A 17,939-nucleotide genomic window follows, 5' to 3' on the forward strand; every position below is an offset into this window, starting at 1 on the left:
TGCTTATTTAAGATGGTTAGGATTTGGAGGGCAGGTTGGTTAGGATGATATCAATGAGGGTGCCCGTGTTTATGGATTTGGGGTTGTACCTGGTAGGTTCATTGATAATTTGTGTGAGATTGAGGGCTTCTATCTTTGATTGTAGGACGGCCGGGGTGTGTCCCAATTTAGGTCACCTAACAATACGAGCTCTGACAATAGATGGGGGCAATCAATTCACATATGAAGTCCAGGGCACAGCTGGGGGCAGAGGGTGGTCTATAGCAAGCGGCAACAGTGAGAGACTTGGGCACAGACCTGGATAGTATGACAGAACTCTGCAGGCTATCTCTGCAGTAAATTGCAACTCCGCTCCCTTTGGCAGTTCTATCTTGTCGGAAAAAGTTATAGTTAGGGATGGAAATTTCTGGGTTTTTGGTGGCCTTCCTAAGCCAGGATTCAGACACGGCTAGGACATCCGGGTTGGCAGAGTTATCTAAAGCAATGAATAAAACAAACTTAGTGAGGAGGCTTCTAATGTCAACATGCATGAAACCTAGGCTTTTACGGTTACAGAAGTCAACAAATGAGAGCGCCTGGGGAATGGGCACTGCAGGGCTAGCTAGGGTCTAGTGAGTAGCTAGGCGGGCTGGAGACACAGCGATTCAGACAGCTAGCTGGCCGGGGCTAGCAGGCTAGCAAAAGGGCCTTAGGGGGACGTCGCGACGGAAGAGTCAGTTGTAGCCCCCTCGGGCGGTTACGTCGGCAGACCAGTCGTGATGGATCGGCAGGGCTCCGTGTAGTTAAAGGGTCCAGGCCAATTGGCAAAATAGAATACCTATTTTGTCAATTGGCCTGGACCCTAGAAAATTGGCTGATGGACCTCTTCAGCTAACAGTCCGACAGCTTCTAGTTTCTAATATCCACTTGAACATTTCTGACTTGATTTGCCCCAATGAAAAATGCTTCAACCCTTATAAAAATGTCTTGACTACTAAGTATTTTTTAAACCTCCAGCTTTGGGATGTCAATGTGTACTTCATACGTGCATTATCAGTTTAACCTCAAATAGCCACCAAATCCCTAGTTTAAAAGCGACTGTTTTTCTGGAAGCTGTGCTGCACCATTTTCCCATCTCCCCAAACAGCCAGGTAAGAGAGGGAGCAATGACTTGGTGCACATATCTGCACATATGTGACGTAGTACACCATTTTTGGGACTTTTGGCTCGTGAGCGCTACTTTCAGAACTACTGGCTAAAAAGTATACAAAAGCCCCAGAGAATCTTTTTAATTATAATCCACATAATAATTCACATTTCCTGTTATTTTCCTGCTGTGAGAAACTGTTGAAATTAAGATAGTAAATATGTACTTTACAGCACATTCTATACCTCCTACTGTATATATTTTCAGGATATTTGGTATTTTAGTCTTACTTTTATTTATCGACCCTTTTCATACGCTTGTGGCTTAGTCATGACAGAGAATTCACACCTGGAATTTCTCACACGGTGCCGTTTGAGTTTCGGATGATTCCATACATTTCCACTCTTCACTTTGAGAGATATGCGGTGGATATGTAACTAAACGGATTAACCTATGGAAGAACAGGGTGTAATGGCACAGTAACAGTCTGTGTCCTCTTAATGAGTGAGCTGTCATCGCTCTGGGGTTCCATGCTCTTCCACAGGTGGGGTAGAATCCGGGAGACCCCACCCAGAAGCGTCCTTGTCACAGCTTTTGTGGGTATTCTGTCCGGGGGGCACTTGCCGTTGGTATGTATAGATCTCACGTAAATGGAACTTTCGCACACATGCACACACAATTACCCCATAGTGTGTCACTTGCGGAAGTACAAGGGAAGCACACATGTTCAAAAACCAAACAGTCTGAAGTATATTGAACAACTCACCATAAACATGGGGGACCTCTGTGGAAAGAGGGTTTGTTTGTGCAATGTGGAAGCAGATGTGTTAGTCAGTGCAATACTTCTTTGTCAATGCTGTATGTTGTAGACAACCATTTCCTCTGACAACCTGATTAGCCCTGAGACCCTGCTTTGCTCAATCTGCACAGGCATTTCAACTTCTCTTTTCTGTAAGAGAAACACAAAATACATGGTCTTATATTTAGTCTAGCCTGCTAGCAATTTCCCTGTCTCTCATTAACACCATGCCTTGGTCAGTATACTGTAGATAACAGGTCTATTTTATTTTGTATCTGTTGCCCTGTCTACTCTGCAGGGTAAATAGCGACGGAAGCCCATCCTATCCCTGGGTGCCCTCTGACATCCGTGAGATGACCCTCCTTGTGAGGATGGATACGGGGAGGAGAGGGGAGGGGAGTGATGCTGTCAGGGATGCAACTTGACCCGGGGCCTTGCTGTGGCTCTGCTTTTCTGAGGGGGCCGCGGCACACTTTAATCACCCTGCCTCGCCACTTATCGAGCTGACAGCCATGGCGCCGGGCTGGAGAGAGGAGCGGAGCGAGCACTGTGTGAGGGAGGGAAGGTGGGAGGGAGGTAGAGATGAAGGGAGGGAGAGGTTAGGCAGGGAAAGAGGGAGAGGGGAGAGAGAGAGGTGAGAGAGTGAGAGACAGAAAGAAACAGAAAAGGCTTGGCTATCTTCCTTTTATTGCTTCTCAGAAGCGATGCCCCACAATTTCGTTTTTATTGATTGTGTTGGGAATGTTGGATTGCTGCTAATGGTCACCTTTCTTGCCTTTCTACCAGCAATGTAATTTCAGCTAAACATTTCAGCTAAACCTGTTCTCCAAATGCAATTTGGATAACAGCTAAAACAAGCAACATTTACTTCAGCCATTATCACCTTGGCTGCTATAGCTTAATTCACCTCAGCTGATAGGCGACTTAACATTCTACAAACGCGCTCAGCACTGGGACTAGCCATAAGCCATATACTACAGCCATCTTCCACCTCTGCACTGTTTTGAGAGAAAAGTTGTGCTGTTCCCTGCAGCTGGGTCGATGTGCTCTCAGCCATACCTCAGTGGTCTCAGCCAGCCAGGCAAATAGCCTTCCTGTCAGCTCTGAGCCACCCACATGGTCCTAAAGCCATCCCTCTAATCCCACTAAACAGCATTTGCCTTTTAATCATGATTGGAAAGATTTTTGTAGCCTATTTTAAATTGTTGTGTTGTAGGCAAGGGGGGGGGGGGGCAAAGTACGGTCCGCAGGCCGTATCCGGCCCACCGGGCACTTCAGTCCGGCCTGCGAGACATAAAAAAATAACAGTTATTATTATAGAACAAATGTTGTCCTTTTTCTCCCCAATTCCGTGGTATCCAATTGGTAGTTGTCCCATGGTATCCAATTGGCAGTTGAGTCTTGTCCCATCGCTGCAACTCCCGTACGGACTCGGGAGAGGCGAAGGTTGAGAGCTGTGCGTCCCCCGAAACACGACCCAGCCAAGCCGCACTGCTTCTTGACACAATGCCCGCTTAACCCGGAAGCCAGCCACACCAATGTGTTGGAGGAAACGATGGGACAAGGAAATCTCGGCCTGCCAAACCCTCTCCTAACCTGGACGACGCTGGGCCAATTGTGCATCGCCTCATGGGTCTCCCAGTCTTGGCCAGCTGTGACAGCCTGGGATCGAACCCGGGTCTGTAGTGAGGCCTCAAGCACTGTGATGCAGTGCCTTAGACCACTGCGCCACTCGGGAGGACCCCGCAAATTGATTTTAACAAACAATTGTACCCCCCCAAAAATGCGGCCCTCCATTGAATTTCAAAACCATGATGTGGCCCTCGAGCCAAAAAGTTTGCCCACCCCTGTGCTAGGGTTTGGCGACTGCCATACTCTGCCATACTCTGCCATACCCAATTGACGTCCTTGCTTTCTACTTCTCACTGCTACCACAGAACATTAGTTAAACAGCTGTTGTTCATTTTCCTATTATCTCACTTTCAATTGCCCCTAAAATACAGGGCCATTCTATCTTGGTTTTCTTTTTAACTTAATACAAGAAGTTACAGTAAACCAGAGTTCAATCCAAATAATTTACCCTAATTAGGTCTATTACCAGGCTTGAAAAAAAGACACCCTCATTGTGAAGTAATTCCTTCACAGATAGCTCATCTCTCTCTCTCTGTCTCCCCCTCTCTCTCTAGCCCCCTCTCTCTCTCTATTCCATCCCCCCTCTCTCGTTCTCTCTAACCCTCCCCTCTCTATCTCTATCTCTCTCTCTCTTTCTACCCTTCCTCCCTCCCTCTCTCTAGGAGCCCTCTGCTACTTATCTAATTAGCTGGGGGAAAGGCTAAATTATAGATGCCTCCCTAAATCATGCAGAGGGGGCCCTAATGTCTGCCATGTAAGGGAACACAGGAGGTATATGGGATCAGTGTGATAATGTGCCTCCCTAATTCTCGACATGTCAGGCACCATTATTCACCCAGGGGAGGACACGGGTCCAGAGCACTGGTAATATGGCACCCTTCCCCCCATCTCTGCACCCCTGCTTCCTTACCACTGACACTGTGGAAGAAAGAGGAGGAGGAGGGGTATGTTATTTTGGGTGATATTAGTGTGAGATGAGACAAAAGAGAGGGATATTTGAGTATGAAAGACTGACAATTGAGTATGAAAGACTGATAATTGATAATCGAAAGGAACAGATGAAAAGACACAATTTTATATATATATATATATATATATATATATATATAGTATACTGTATATTCACGTTTATTTATTGGTCTAAGATCCTTGGGGTATGAGCATCAATAAATCACTGCGTTCCGTCAAATATTTATCTCCCTTGTCGCTTCATTGAAATTCCCTCCGTGCCCCGGAATTTGATTAGACGAACATAAATCTTCCTGTATAGTCAGTGACCACCATCGCTATCCCATCGGTGGGATTTGACATCTGATGGCTGTTTCACCTCTCTCCTGCTATTCTCAGCAGCTGGAAACGATTTCATTTTCATCTTCGGTCGTAAACACAGCGGACGCAGATGAAAAGTCAACACGCACCAATTCCCCACATCTGCAATAGGTGCTGGGACTGAGGGAGTAGATCATTGTCCTACTATGGATAATATTTAACTAGCCCGGCGACCAAAACGCATCTGTATTGTCTTCCTTTGTTTACTGGTATTTGTCTATTTTCCTGCATTCTTTGAGTTCAGAAGGAGCTCCAAAGTGGTCAATAGAGTTGCCCTAGTGACCCCTTTTTGGCAGCAGTGCATATTGAAGCTGGAAAGCAAAACAAATCTGGGTTTTATGTAACCACTTGGACTAATATTTGTGGACACTGACTCCTCCAAGCCTCCAAAACTGGAGTTTTCCTTTCCCATTAGTGCTCTAGGTATTCCAGATAGTGCTATTCATAGGCAGTGATTCTCCTTGTGAAATATGAGATGAGAAAAGGCTCTGGGTTTACGGGATCCAGAGCCAAGCCTTCACATTTATTGTCATTTATGATTATTTATATTGAGGAAACACAGGACTCCCCCGGAGATCAGATGGTTGGAGCCAGACAGCCAATAATGTTAACAGGATGGTCCATTGTACTGTGTGGGACGGGAATGTAAAGGCTTTTGGAAGACAAACATAGGGAGAGACATGAAATTTGCTCGTTCAGGCAATGTCTCGTCATTGGATTTCTGAAACTGACACAGACACATAAAGAATAAAGGTATACTTCAAGCGTCAAGCATGTTGACTGGTTTATAGATTAGATTCCAATGTCTTTTCACAGAAAAAGTTACTGGAGAAACCCATGACTGAAAAAAATCTAATAAAACTATACCAAGACGGGGGGGGGGATGAGTGAGAGGAGAGGAGAAGCTCTCCTTAACGTTGTTAATCTGGTCCGCCGCTCCCCCCTCCGTTTCAATCAACAAAATTACTTTTTTGTTCAATTAACAATAATTCACGCTTAACTGAATAAAGTTTATTACACAATCAAAGCAGGTGAGCGAGACAGAGAGTGGGGGAGAGAGAGAGTGCTCCGGCAATGAGCTTAAATACTGCGAGTGGGTGCATTAGCGCATTAGCATTAGCAACTCCCATTGGAGGGGGTGTCAAAGGGGATGATCCGGGTGACCCACCCCAGGCTTAGGGCGTGCCGACTGGGGAAGGCAGGGGCTGTCGAGGGCGGTGGGCGCACGGGTGGTGGATGTTGCTAAGGGGTGTCATGAATGTCACCGCATTGTCTGCCATATATCCTTCCCTTCAGGCAACAGCTTGCATCACACCGATTAAGCACCAACACACATACAGACAATACAACAACAGCATTTGGCCACGTTTTCTTCCATCCCGACCATGGCAGGGATGGATATGATTGTGTGGATGCACACACTGTGCCACTGCCTAAGCTTTGGAAATGTGAAATATGGCACCGCACAGCTATAAGTGGTTTTCATTTCAACAATAAGCCCGTCGCCGTTGACTCGGTCTGCATCGCCTCGTCTTTCTTTGTTCTGCTTTCCCTCCCTCCCCTCCCTCGCTCCCACCCCTCTCTCTCTCTCTCTCTCTCTCTCTCTCTCCCTCTCTCGCTCTCTCTCTCTCGCTCTCTCTCTCTCTCGCTCTCTCTCTCTCACTCTCTCTCTCACTCTCTCCCCTAACTGAAATGATTTACGCTTCCACAATTATTGGGTAATCTCCACTGTCATTACTCTTAACATCTGCTCTGTCACAATGCTAAGGGCTTTTGGCTGTGGTTGGCTATGGTTATTGTATGTGCTTACAGCCGTGCGATGGGGAGAGACATTTTCTCCCCTCAGTTTGTATGTTCTATCTGCATTAGCGGGATGAGATGTGTGTTATATGAGTATGAAGGGGTAGTAGGGGTCATTTGTAGGAGGCCACTGTTGGAGGGTTGGAGGGTTTTTAGAGGCAGAGTCATGGAGGTTCAAAAGGTCATTAGTTTGAAGACAACCATGAGGCAGAGTTTAACACTCACTTTTAGAGGGCAATGTTATTGGTAGTGGCCCACAGCTAATAGAGCAAATAGTATGATTACAGACAAAAAGCCACACTCACGCACACACACACACACGCACGCACGCACGCACGCACACACACACACACACACACACACACACAGGACTGAGGCAATAGGCTGTCACATTCATTTGCCTTTGTATAGAATGCGAATGATGCTGTAAAACCACAAAACAGTCAGTCTAACCTTTCCCCAATACTGAGATAAACTGTCAAAGATTTCCATCAGATTACCGGCTCTATTTTCCATTGTTTGTGTTGGCCCCCTCATTTGCCTGCGCTATTTTCCCCTGCCTGCTGAGAAAATGTATTCAAATAACCACAAACAGCTCTGTTCACAATGAATAAGCTTCTAATTTCCACCTTGATTCAACTTTCTTAGGTGGCTTATATGCCCTTCATTTAATAACAGTAGTCATTTGTTACTATTATATATGGGGTTGGTAACACTTTACTTGACACCCAGCGTCATAACACGTTATGACACAGTCATAACCATGTCATAATATGTCATAGCAAGTGGCATAACTTTTCAGAACCTGTTATAATATGGTCATAAACACAGTCATTAAGCATACTGTATTTAGATCGGTTGTGACACACGCTGCGCTATTTTATGGCTGGTTATGACACCTACATAGTGTCAAAACCCACGAAACCTACCACACAAGGCAAAACATTCCATTACACCATAGACTACATGTCAACAGTATGTTTATGTTATATATATATATTTTCTTTAACTGACTATATTAAAATATCATTGTAATTGTGCACACATTGATGTCAGACATGCACCTACCCCAATGCTCTGTTACTGATGACTGGGATGAATGCAGGAGCAGGACAAGACACCCTCTATGTGACTGATGACTGGGATGAATGCGGGAGCAGGACAAGACACCCTCTATGTGACTGATGACTGGGATGAATGCGGGAGCAGGACAAGACACCCTCTATGTGACTGATGACTGGGATGAATGCGGGAGCAGGACAAGACACCCTCTATGTGACTGATGACTGGGATGAATGCGGGAGCAGGACAAGACATCCTCTATGTGACTGATGACTGGGATGAATGCGGGAGCAGGACAAGACACCCTCTATGTGACTGATGACTGGGATGAATGCGGGAGCAGGACAAGACATCCTCTATGTGACTGATGACTGGGATGAATGCGGGAGCAGGACAAGACACCCTCTATGTGACTGATGACTGGGATGAATGCGGGAGCAGGACAAGACACCCTCTATGTGACTGATGACTGGGATGAATGCGGGAGCAGGACAAGACACCCTCTATGTGACTGATGACTGATGTAAGGACATGTACGTGATAGGCCAATCTAGTTTATATGATTATGATGGTCATAATGCTTCTAGACAGCGTAATAAGTTTATGTTCCTAGCCCAAGTAAAGTGACACAGGATGGTCATAATGCTTCGTGACAGTGTCAAAGTCTATTTTCTTAGTCTAAGTAATGTGTCACAGAATGATCATAATTCTTCTCGAAAATGATTTAAAATATGATGAAAAAAACCATGACTGTAAAGAATTCATTACAACAACAACAAAGGATTTAAGAATCAAACTTTCAAAGGAAACTTCTTGGCATGGAAAAAACTAATTTGAATAAATGTGGGTTTTGACACTCTTATGTAGGTGTCATAACCAGCCATAAAATAACGCAATGTACGTCATAACAGTTGTATACATACGAGTCATGAGAAGTTATGTCCTAACTTGTCAAGTGTCAAGTAAAGGGTTACCATGGTGTTACTATATTACGATAGCATTAACAAAACCCACAAATAAATGACCCTTGTTTGACATTAAAGTACTTCCGAGTTTCTTCATAAGATAAGAATTCCACATGATTCCCTGTCTCACAGTAACAACAAAACAAATCCCCTAGACTCTTGATGGAGACTCCTAAGAAATGATTGTATTACTTTAGAAACAAGGGCAATTTATTTTATGACATATACACATACTGTGCCATATCTTGCACGCTCTGGTCCTGTGTCCATGCTGCTTTACATAGTGGACCCCAGTGGGGCCAGGGGACATGGCGGCACATAGTGACACGGGTCCAGAGGGCTGTGTGATTGAGATGGACGACCTGTTTGTGTCATCCATTCTGTCAGTGTGATGGGGGAACACATTGTGACCCTGCTACTGGGACACCAGAGGCCAGGCTGGCAAAGATAAACGATGATTAAAGACACAGGGACTGAATGGGAAAATGTGGATTAATGAAGCACAAATGAAATTAATAACCATGCTATCCCAACAGAAAGAGGAGACTAAATGAGAATATGTCGAGGGGATATGGGACGAGGAGGCTTGTCTGGTTGTTTTGGTTTCAAGGTGACATGGAACAAAAAGTTACGCCTCGTAACCTAGATAGTGAGAGTGGTGGCACTACAATGGCATTTGCAGCGTAATGTTTCTGTCTCGCACCAGATGCTATGACCTTTGGTAACACTTTATTATGACGCTGTTAAGACATTTAGCTCAAATAAAGTGTTCCCTGAGCTTTTACATATCCCTTTATGTAGTGTGATCACTGCTTATAAAAGATTTGTGACACATTTATGTAGTGTTTATGTAGTTGTAATTTGTTTAAACTTTTGTTTAAAAACCCTTTTTGTTGTGTGTTTTTTTCAGTATGATGAAATGCCACCCGCTTACTGTATGTTGCAGTTCACAGTGTGAGAGGAAAACAGTTGCTGGAGGATGGAACGACTTGTGCCACGTATTGATTGCACCACCTGCTTGTCAGTCGCTGTTTCTTGCTGCCGTCGCTGTATTCCTCCTCACGCACCTGTACCGCGGCTCGGCTAATTAGCATTTCTACTCGTTAACTTTCCGCTCGTTCTGATGCAGCTGGAAATCAGTCATTAATGGGTGGGTGACCCCATAGTACCTCTTTAGTCCACCCTGGTTAGGTATTAAAGGAGCCTGCGGTCTGTTGTGTTGTGGTTATGGGTATTTCGTGGTAGGAACTGTAAGATCACTAGACCAGATTGGAAAGACATTGGATTCAATATTTGCGTGGGGGGTCTGGGGGCCCTGCCCCAGATTTTTGGCTGTGCTGATTTATAGCTAATTTCCTGCAATGGAATCAACTGTTGAACACACATTAATCTGGCTGAGAATTGTCATCTCCTATTGTTTCACATGGAATGGGGTGAGCTCCAGTTCTATTCAATGTAGAATACTGATATGTACAACCCCTGAAGACCACAGTTAGTTATAGGGTAATGAGGACTTCATGGTAGGCTTAGGTCTTGTGTTCATCTAATGATTTTGTGGATAAACAAGTACATTCTTCTGGATGATCTGACAAGAGAGTGCTAAAACACATTTACTGAAAGCTCATCTAGCCACTTTGGAGCAGTTATTAATATAAATAGTAACATGTTTTGATGATTTTGATTGCATTACAAAATGATTTTGTATTATTGCACAGTTGGTGTGTGATAGAGGGGGGAAAACAGAGAGGGAGATGAGATATAGTTCACAGAGTGCATTTCTGTGAAAACAGGGGAACAGGGACTCTGCTTTACAGAGAAGTCAGCGGGGGGGAGAGCGGGAGAGAGAGAGAACGATGAGTACATGCTAGTCCCCTTCACAGGAGAGATCGCTCCAACCCAAGTCACATGACAATGGAAGTGATGCAGATACCATTCTTTCAGGCCCCAGGTGGCTTTGGAGGAGCCCATTTCCCCCCTAGAGGAGGCAGGTGTGGGCCAGACTCAAGGGTCCTACTGCAACAATGACAGGCAGATGAGTTCCACAAGCTGAGAGGGCCTGCAACCAACTAAGCGCGAACACTGGCATGAAATAGATAATCAAAATAACTTATCTTCGCCCTCATGGGATAGATGTTTAGTGGGATATGAGACAATGCAGTTCTTACTGAATTGTTGAACAGGTGAGGTACTCAACATTGTCTCTGTCAACAACAGCATGAAGTGCCCGGCACCACTCTAAACAGCCCAGTGTTTTGGCCCAGTCAGGATGCTGAGAGTGGAGAGTTTTTCCACTCACTTGTAGTAAACACACCAACACTGTTTCTATCCCAATTCTAGCCACTATTCCTCTACAACACACTCCTACAGTGTTTCAATGCAATGTGAGGGTTTAGTTCACAATGCTACTATAGTTCTGTGTTTTTTACATTTCGTGAGGAATCTTGGAGACTAGCCCTTGGGCTAAAAGAGATCCTAATAAAATCAGAATTCAAATCACTATATCATCATTTTGGGAATATCAACAGTGTGCAGGTTATTATAGTTGCGCTGGTTGGCGCAATGCTAAATAAAAATGTCCCTACCATCATATCTAAGCCAATATGACATCAATGTTGATAAACATTTGCTAATCAACTTGATTGGAGGTACACAACACTCTTACGCCTCTCATCGTGATCCGTCCGGTCGTTACCGAGAACCACTATACCGGAATTTTGACAGGGTCGTTAGCATTAGGGTTGTCAGACAATTTTTTGCCCAAACCTAGCTCAAATTCTAGACATTTGATTAAAATGAGGCCACAGCATCCATAAAGTGACCATTAGGCTGAGATCCATTTGGACTGAATAAGTTTGTAGGTGCAACAGTTTTTTTTTTATTCACAATTTATCACTCTCAAGTGCATTTCTGTCCAATAAAAACCAACAATGTGCTACCATTTTGTAGCATTTCTGACAATGCTAACATCTTTTCAGCCGAATTTAAAATTCAGGTCGAGCAACTTGGTTGCTGCGCAATAGTAGCAGATAGCTAGAAGACTGGCAGCGGTGGCTAACTAGCTAACACCAGTTGGAAGAGAAGCAAAAGGAAGGTAGCTAGCTAGCTAGGTATATTTTTCTATGGAAGGTTTAACATATGGCTGGAGTCATCTGTGTAAACTGCTGACCTGGACATTTGCGTGTAATCAGACCACAAACAAATAAGCTAGCGAACATCCTTGGCTGCTATTATAACTAGCCAGTTATATACACCAAACTGCCACAATGCTAATTTACACACCAGACAGATGCGTCGCTGTTAGAAGATCCAAAGCAAATTCTAGCCCTTACATTATGAATTAATTCAGTCTGCTTCCTCCGCTATCAATGCCAATTTCTTCTTGTCATTATAATCAACATTTTCACTGACTGATCAACAGTGTCAAGTTACATTTCAATGTGTTCCCGAAAACCAGAAGTCGCCATCCACAAGTAAAAAGTAGCAGGTAAGACCGTAACATCATAATGATCATTGCTTGCTTGCACGACCTAACTTGGTTAGCTATGTGATAAAATTAAAATGTTTTCAACACATCAACTGTTTTAGACAACAACAAAAAATATATTATTTTACCAAGCAAGATAAATAAAGGTTCAATCAGTACTGAGTGAATGAAAAACTAAAACATTTAGGAACGAACGAACGAACATTAGATGTCTCTTAAAAGAGCCTTTGGGTTTGTTGAGCATCATTGAGTGGCAAGGGACAAGGAGTGTGACGTGTACTAGTACTAGTACGCACGTCTTGCTACTACGGAGGAGAGAGCGGTGGAGAAGACATCGTTGACCTCTGATGTCAGATGCACACCATCCCTATGGTACATCCCAGGGACACACTGCTTAACGGTAGAGATTTGTGCATAGGCAGACGTACCATCTCTGCAGTTGAATTGTTCAACAAACAGTTGATTATCCCCTCTCTGGACGTGCACACAAGAGCAGTGGAGCTCTACACTAATCTCCATGCTGCAGGGAAAGCCCCAGTCTGCTTAAAGAGGAACTGCCTCCTAGAACCAACTTCTCTGGATATAAACAGCATGTGACATCGATATGAGTCAGAAACATGAATTATAGTGTCAAAATTTACTAAAAAGTGTAAACAGGATAATTTTGGTCATAAATTCAGTATCGTCCAAAATGACGGGTATGGATTTGTTGGGTGTGGATTACTTACATGCCCACTTTTGACAATAATGTCCAATTGCCCAGTTGCCATGTGTTGTGGACGTTGTCAAGTCTGCAATGCACACACACTTGCATAAGAATGAAAATGGACTTCCATAAAGTTGGTGAAAAGTTCTAATTCGTTTAACAATATTGTGCAAGATGGAAAGGAATAGGTTACATACAACAAATGTACATTATAATAATTTATTGCCTACCTCCCTACTCTTCTACATTTGCAAACACTGAACATAGATTTTTCTATTTCTCTTTTATTTTGTGTTATTGACTATACGTTTGTTTATGTGTAACTCTGTGTTGTTGTTTGTCGCACTGCTTTGCTTTATCTTGGCCAGGTCACAGTTGTAAATGAGAACTTGTTCTCAACTGGTCTACCTGGTTAAATAAAGGTGAAATAAAAAAATAAAAAAATATGATGGCTGTGGCTGGTGTGTGGTGATTAGCTAGCTAGCTAGCTATGATACTGTGATGTAACTGTAATGTAGATGCAGGGAGTCAGAAGCAAGTGCAGTAGGTGAGCTTAATAACAAAGAACATGAAGACCCCCACTACGTCAGGAGTCCAGGAGGGACCTGACGGCATAGGCGATGCTCCCATCGATGTCCAGGGGAGGCAGAGGGGTGTCGCGGGGAACGGCATCAGTCAGGGGACCAGGAACCACCGGCCTGAGGAGGGAAACATGAAAAGAGGGTGAGATCCGGTAGTTAGTGGGGAGCTGTAATCTATAGGATACCTCGTTGACCCACCAGAGGACCTTGAACAGCCCCAGAAACCGGGGGCTCAGCTTCTTACAGGGCAGGTGGAGCAAGAGGTTCCTGGTGGAGAGCCAGACGCGATCACCAGGATGGAACACGGGAGCCTCATTGCGGTGGCGGTCCGCCTGCTCCTTCTGGCGGCGGATGGCGCGCTGGAGCCTCACATGGGCATTGTTCCAAACCTCCTCTGTGTGCCTGAACCACTCATCCACCTCAGGATCTTCGGTCTGGCTCGGGGTCCACGGAGCCAGGGCTGGCTGATATCCCAGGACACTGGAAGGGAGTCAGCCCGGTGGAGGAGTGATGCAGTGAATTCTGGGCGTACTCTGCCCAGGGAAGGAACCGGGCCCATGCCCCCTGCTGGTGGTGGCAGTGACTCCTAAGAAACCTCCCCAGCTCCTGGTTCATCCTCTCCACCTGCCCGTTGGACTGAATCTGGTACCTGGAAGTGAGGCTGACCATGACCCTCAACTTCTCCAAGAAGGCTTTCCATACCCGTGATGTGAAATGGGGGGCCACAGTCGGAGATTATGTCCTCCGGAAGGCCATAGCGCGGGAAGCCCTGCTGGAACATTGCCTCAGCAACCTGGAGAGTGTTAGGGAGACCAGAGAGAGGGAGAAAACGGCAGGATTTAGAGAATCTGTCCATCACAACCATAATCGTAGTGAAACCATCAGAGAAGGGGAGATCAGTGATGAAATCAATGGACAGATGAGACCACGGCCGCTGAGTCACGGGAAGGGAAAGGAGTTTCCCTGCTGGAATGTATTGGGAGATTTAGTTTGGGCACATACGGAACAGGGGTTGAAATAGCGAGCGACGTCCTGCGCCAAGGTGGGCCACCAGTACTTTCCAGAGATGGATTAAATAGTGCGGGTGATACCTGGGTGTCCAGCGACAAGGGCTGTGTACACACAGGTCAACAGCTGATCCCTTATCTCTGTAGGAACATAGATGTGCTCCGGAGGACAGGTAGAAGGCGCGGGTTACCTCTCCAGGGCCTGGCAAATGTCCCCATCTACATCCCAAAACATGGGGGCAACTACTCGAGAGGGTGGAATTATGGGTGCACTCAGGACAGGAACCTGTCTCGAATTGTAGACGGGACAGGGCATCGGCTTTAATGTTCTTTGAACCTAGGCGATATATCAGAGTGAAATCGAATTTAGTGAAGAAAAGGGCCGACCTTGCTTGGTGTGGGTTCAGCTGCCTCGCTGTCCATATGAACTCCAGGTTTCGAGGGTCGGTGAGGATGAGAAATGGGTCCTTGGGACCCTTCAGCCAGTGTCTCCATTCTTTTAACCTCTATGGGCTAGGTGGGATGTCACCGTCCCACTCTATTCAACAGCCAGTGGAACAGCGTGGCGTGAAATACAAAAACCTCAAATGCAATAATTTCAATTTTTCAAACATACGACTATTTTACACCATTTTAAAGATAAGACTCTCGTTAATCTAACCACATTGTCCGATTTCAAAAAGGCTTTACAGCGAAAGCAAAACATTAGATTATGTTAGGAGAGTACATAGCCCAAAATAATCACACAGCCATTTTCCAAGCAAGCATATATGTCACAGAAACCCAAAACACAGCTAAATGAAGCACTAACCTTTGATCTTCATCAGATGACACTCCTAGGACATTATGTTATACAATACATGCATGTTTTGTTCAATCAAGTTCATATTTATATCAAAAAACTGCTTTTTACATTGGCGTGTGATGTTCAGAAAATGTATCCCCACCGAAAACTTCCGGTGAATTTACTAAATTACTCATCATAAACGTTGACAAAATACATAACAATTATTTTAAGAATTATAGATACAGAACTCCTTTATGCAATCGCTATGTCCGATTTTAAAATAGCTTTTCTGTCACGATTCTCTAAAGCTGAACCCAGAAGCAGACCAGGACAAGGTGAGTAAAATGAAGGTGAGTATTTATTTACAGACTCGAGGTGAAAATAGAATAATCCAGGAGACGGAGCGGCAGCGGAGGTGAGTGGATGAGAGTGAGTAGGCAGATCCAATGATGTCACTGAAACCACCGACGACCAGGCAAGGGGGTTGAATGTTCCGGGACGATGACTGTAGACAAAGTAAACGGGGGTGAGTAACCGGCAAAAAGTACAAAACAACAAAACTAACTCTGGTAACATGAGGCTGATACGCTGACACAACATACTGTTCATTGCTAACTATCCGGCAGGTAATGGATGTCAGGTCAGAGCTTATGAAGAGAAGAGGTGATGATCAGGACCAGGTGTGCAGATGGCTGATGAGATGCAGGTGCATGTAATCGAGAGATCTCCCGCCTAGCTTCGTCGCCCGGCAACCAGACAGGGTGTGTTCAGAAACCTCGCACACTAAACTCAGAATTGGTATTAGGAAAATTGTATTACCTTTGCTGATCTTCGTCAGAATGCACTCCCAGGACTGCTACTTCCATAAGAAATGTTGTTTTTGTTCCAAATAATCCATAGTTATGTCCAAATACCTCCATTTTGTTCGTGCGTTCGGGTCACTATCCAAATGGTAACGCGCGAGCGCATTTCGAGACCAAAAAATTCAAAATGTTACATTACCGTACTTAGAAGCATGTCAAACGCTGTTTAAAATCAAATTTTATGGTATTTTTCTCGTAAAATAGTGATAATATATTCCAACCGGAAAATAGTGTATTCATTCAAAGAGGAAAAGAAAAAACAGCGTGGTCTCGTGAACGTGCATATCCAATCTCTTAGTCACCAGGCAGACCACTGAGAAACTGAGCTACCATACTCTGCCCAGAGACAGGAGACGACTCAATCCGCTTTTTGAAGGCTTTAGAGAGCCAATGGTAGCCTTAGAAAGTGCAACGTAACCCCAGAGATGCTGTAGTTTCGAAAGGGACTAGAAAGAAGAACTACAAATTCTCAGACAGGCCACTTCCTGCTTGGAATTTTCTCAGGTTTTTGCCTGCCATATGAGTTCTGTTATACTCACAGACACCATTCAAACAGTTTTAGAAACTTCAGAGTGTTTTCTATCCAAATCTACTAATAATATGCATATTCTCGTTTCTGGGCAAGAGTAGTAACCAGTTTAAATCGGGTATGTTTTTTTCCGGCCGTGAAAATACTGCCCCCTAGCCCAGACAGGTTAATGCCAACTTCACTGCCAGGAGCTCCTGATCGCCGATGTCATAGTTCATCTCTGCAGGAGTTTTTTGGAGTGGATACAATTTATGTGGATTACCTTGGTGTTGGGACAGGACAGCCCCCACACACACTTCTGAAGCGTCCACCTCGAAAGACAGCGTAGGATCTGGGTGAAACGTCCCTTCAGTAGGCGGAAGGCATGCAGGACTCCACACCAACTTATGGGGACTACCCTTGAGGAGAGAGGTGAGAGGAGAGGCGATAAAGATAACGTTTGTAATGAAGCGGTGGTAGAAGTTGGCAAACCCCAAAAAACGTTATAACCCCTTTATGGTGCTTGGGATTGGCCATGACCTGACAGCGTCGAACTTCTTTTCATCCATCATCACTCCCTGAGGGCCGATCTGTTCTCCCAAGAAGGAGGCAGCTTCCTCTGACGCGGGGAGGTGTGTGGACCCTACCTCCATGGGTTCAGACTCAAAGGAGGAGGGTGAGAGGCGATAGGGGTGCTGACTCTCCCGAAGAAGGTTATCCAGACGGATGGCCATCGCGATGAGTGCGTCCAATGAGAGGTTGTCGCAATGAACCTCTCATAGGAACCCAGCTCTCTTCTCTCCCAGACGGTCGTGGCCCACTCCAATACCTGTCCGGTCAGCAGGGAAATGACGGTGGCAACCTTGGACCTCTTAGTGGTAGGGTCTCCCGTCTGATGGGCGAAATAGAGGAAGCACTGGAGTGGGAACCCATGGCATTTAGATGGAGTCCCGTCATATTTGTCCAGGAGGGACAATTGGGCATCACTGACCTGGTCGGACTGCTGGATGGGCTGGGGGACTGGCTCGCTGGGACGACTCGTGGTAGTGCGTCCTCTGCTAGTTGGAGGTGATGCCCCTCGGTGATGTCGAGGCATTGGAGAACGCGGAGGACCTCATCCATAGCCGTACCCAGTTGCTCCAGTTGGTCATGGTGTTGGCAGATTAGTTTAATAACAAAGAACATGAAGATATGCAATACAAGAGAAGCGTACTGGACATGAAAACAAAACCAATGCTGCCTGAAAACTGAGGCTACTGAGGGCTGAATAAAGGAAGAGTAATTAAGGTG

At 45.1% G+C, this 17,939-nt stretch overlaps 1 long non-coding RNA gene across 1 annotated transcript; it reads right to left on the reverse strand.

The window, feature by feature from the left end:
* Positions 1–13,284: 13,284 nt before the first annotated feature.
* On the reverse strand, positions 13,285–17,306 carry LOC115162539 (uncharacterized). Its single transcript, XR_003869573.1, has 3 exons — positions 16,933–17,306; positions 13,683–14,277; positions 13,285–13,601 (listed from the first exon to the last, which is right to left on the reverse strand). It is a non-coding gene; the product is annotated as an uncharacterized LOC115162539 (long non-coding RNA).
* Between the last annotated feature and the right edge of the window lie 633 nt (positions 17,307–17,939).

Source organism: Salmo trutta, chromosome 25, assembly GCF_901001165.1.
Source record: "Salmo trutta chromosome 25, fSalTru1.1, whole genome shotgun sequence".
NCBI lineage: Eukaryota > Metazoa > Chordata > Actinopteri > Salmoniformes > Salmonidae > Salmo > Salmo trutta.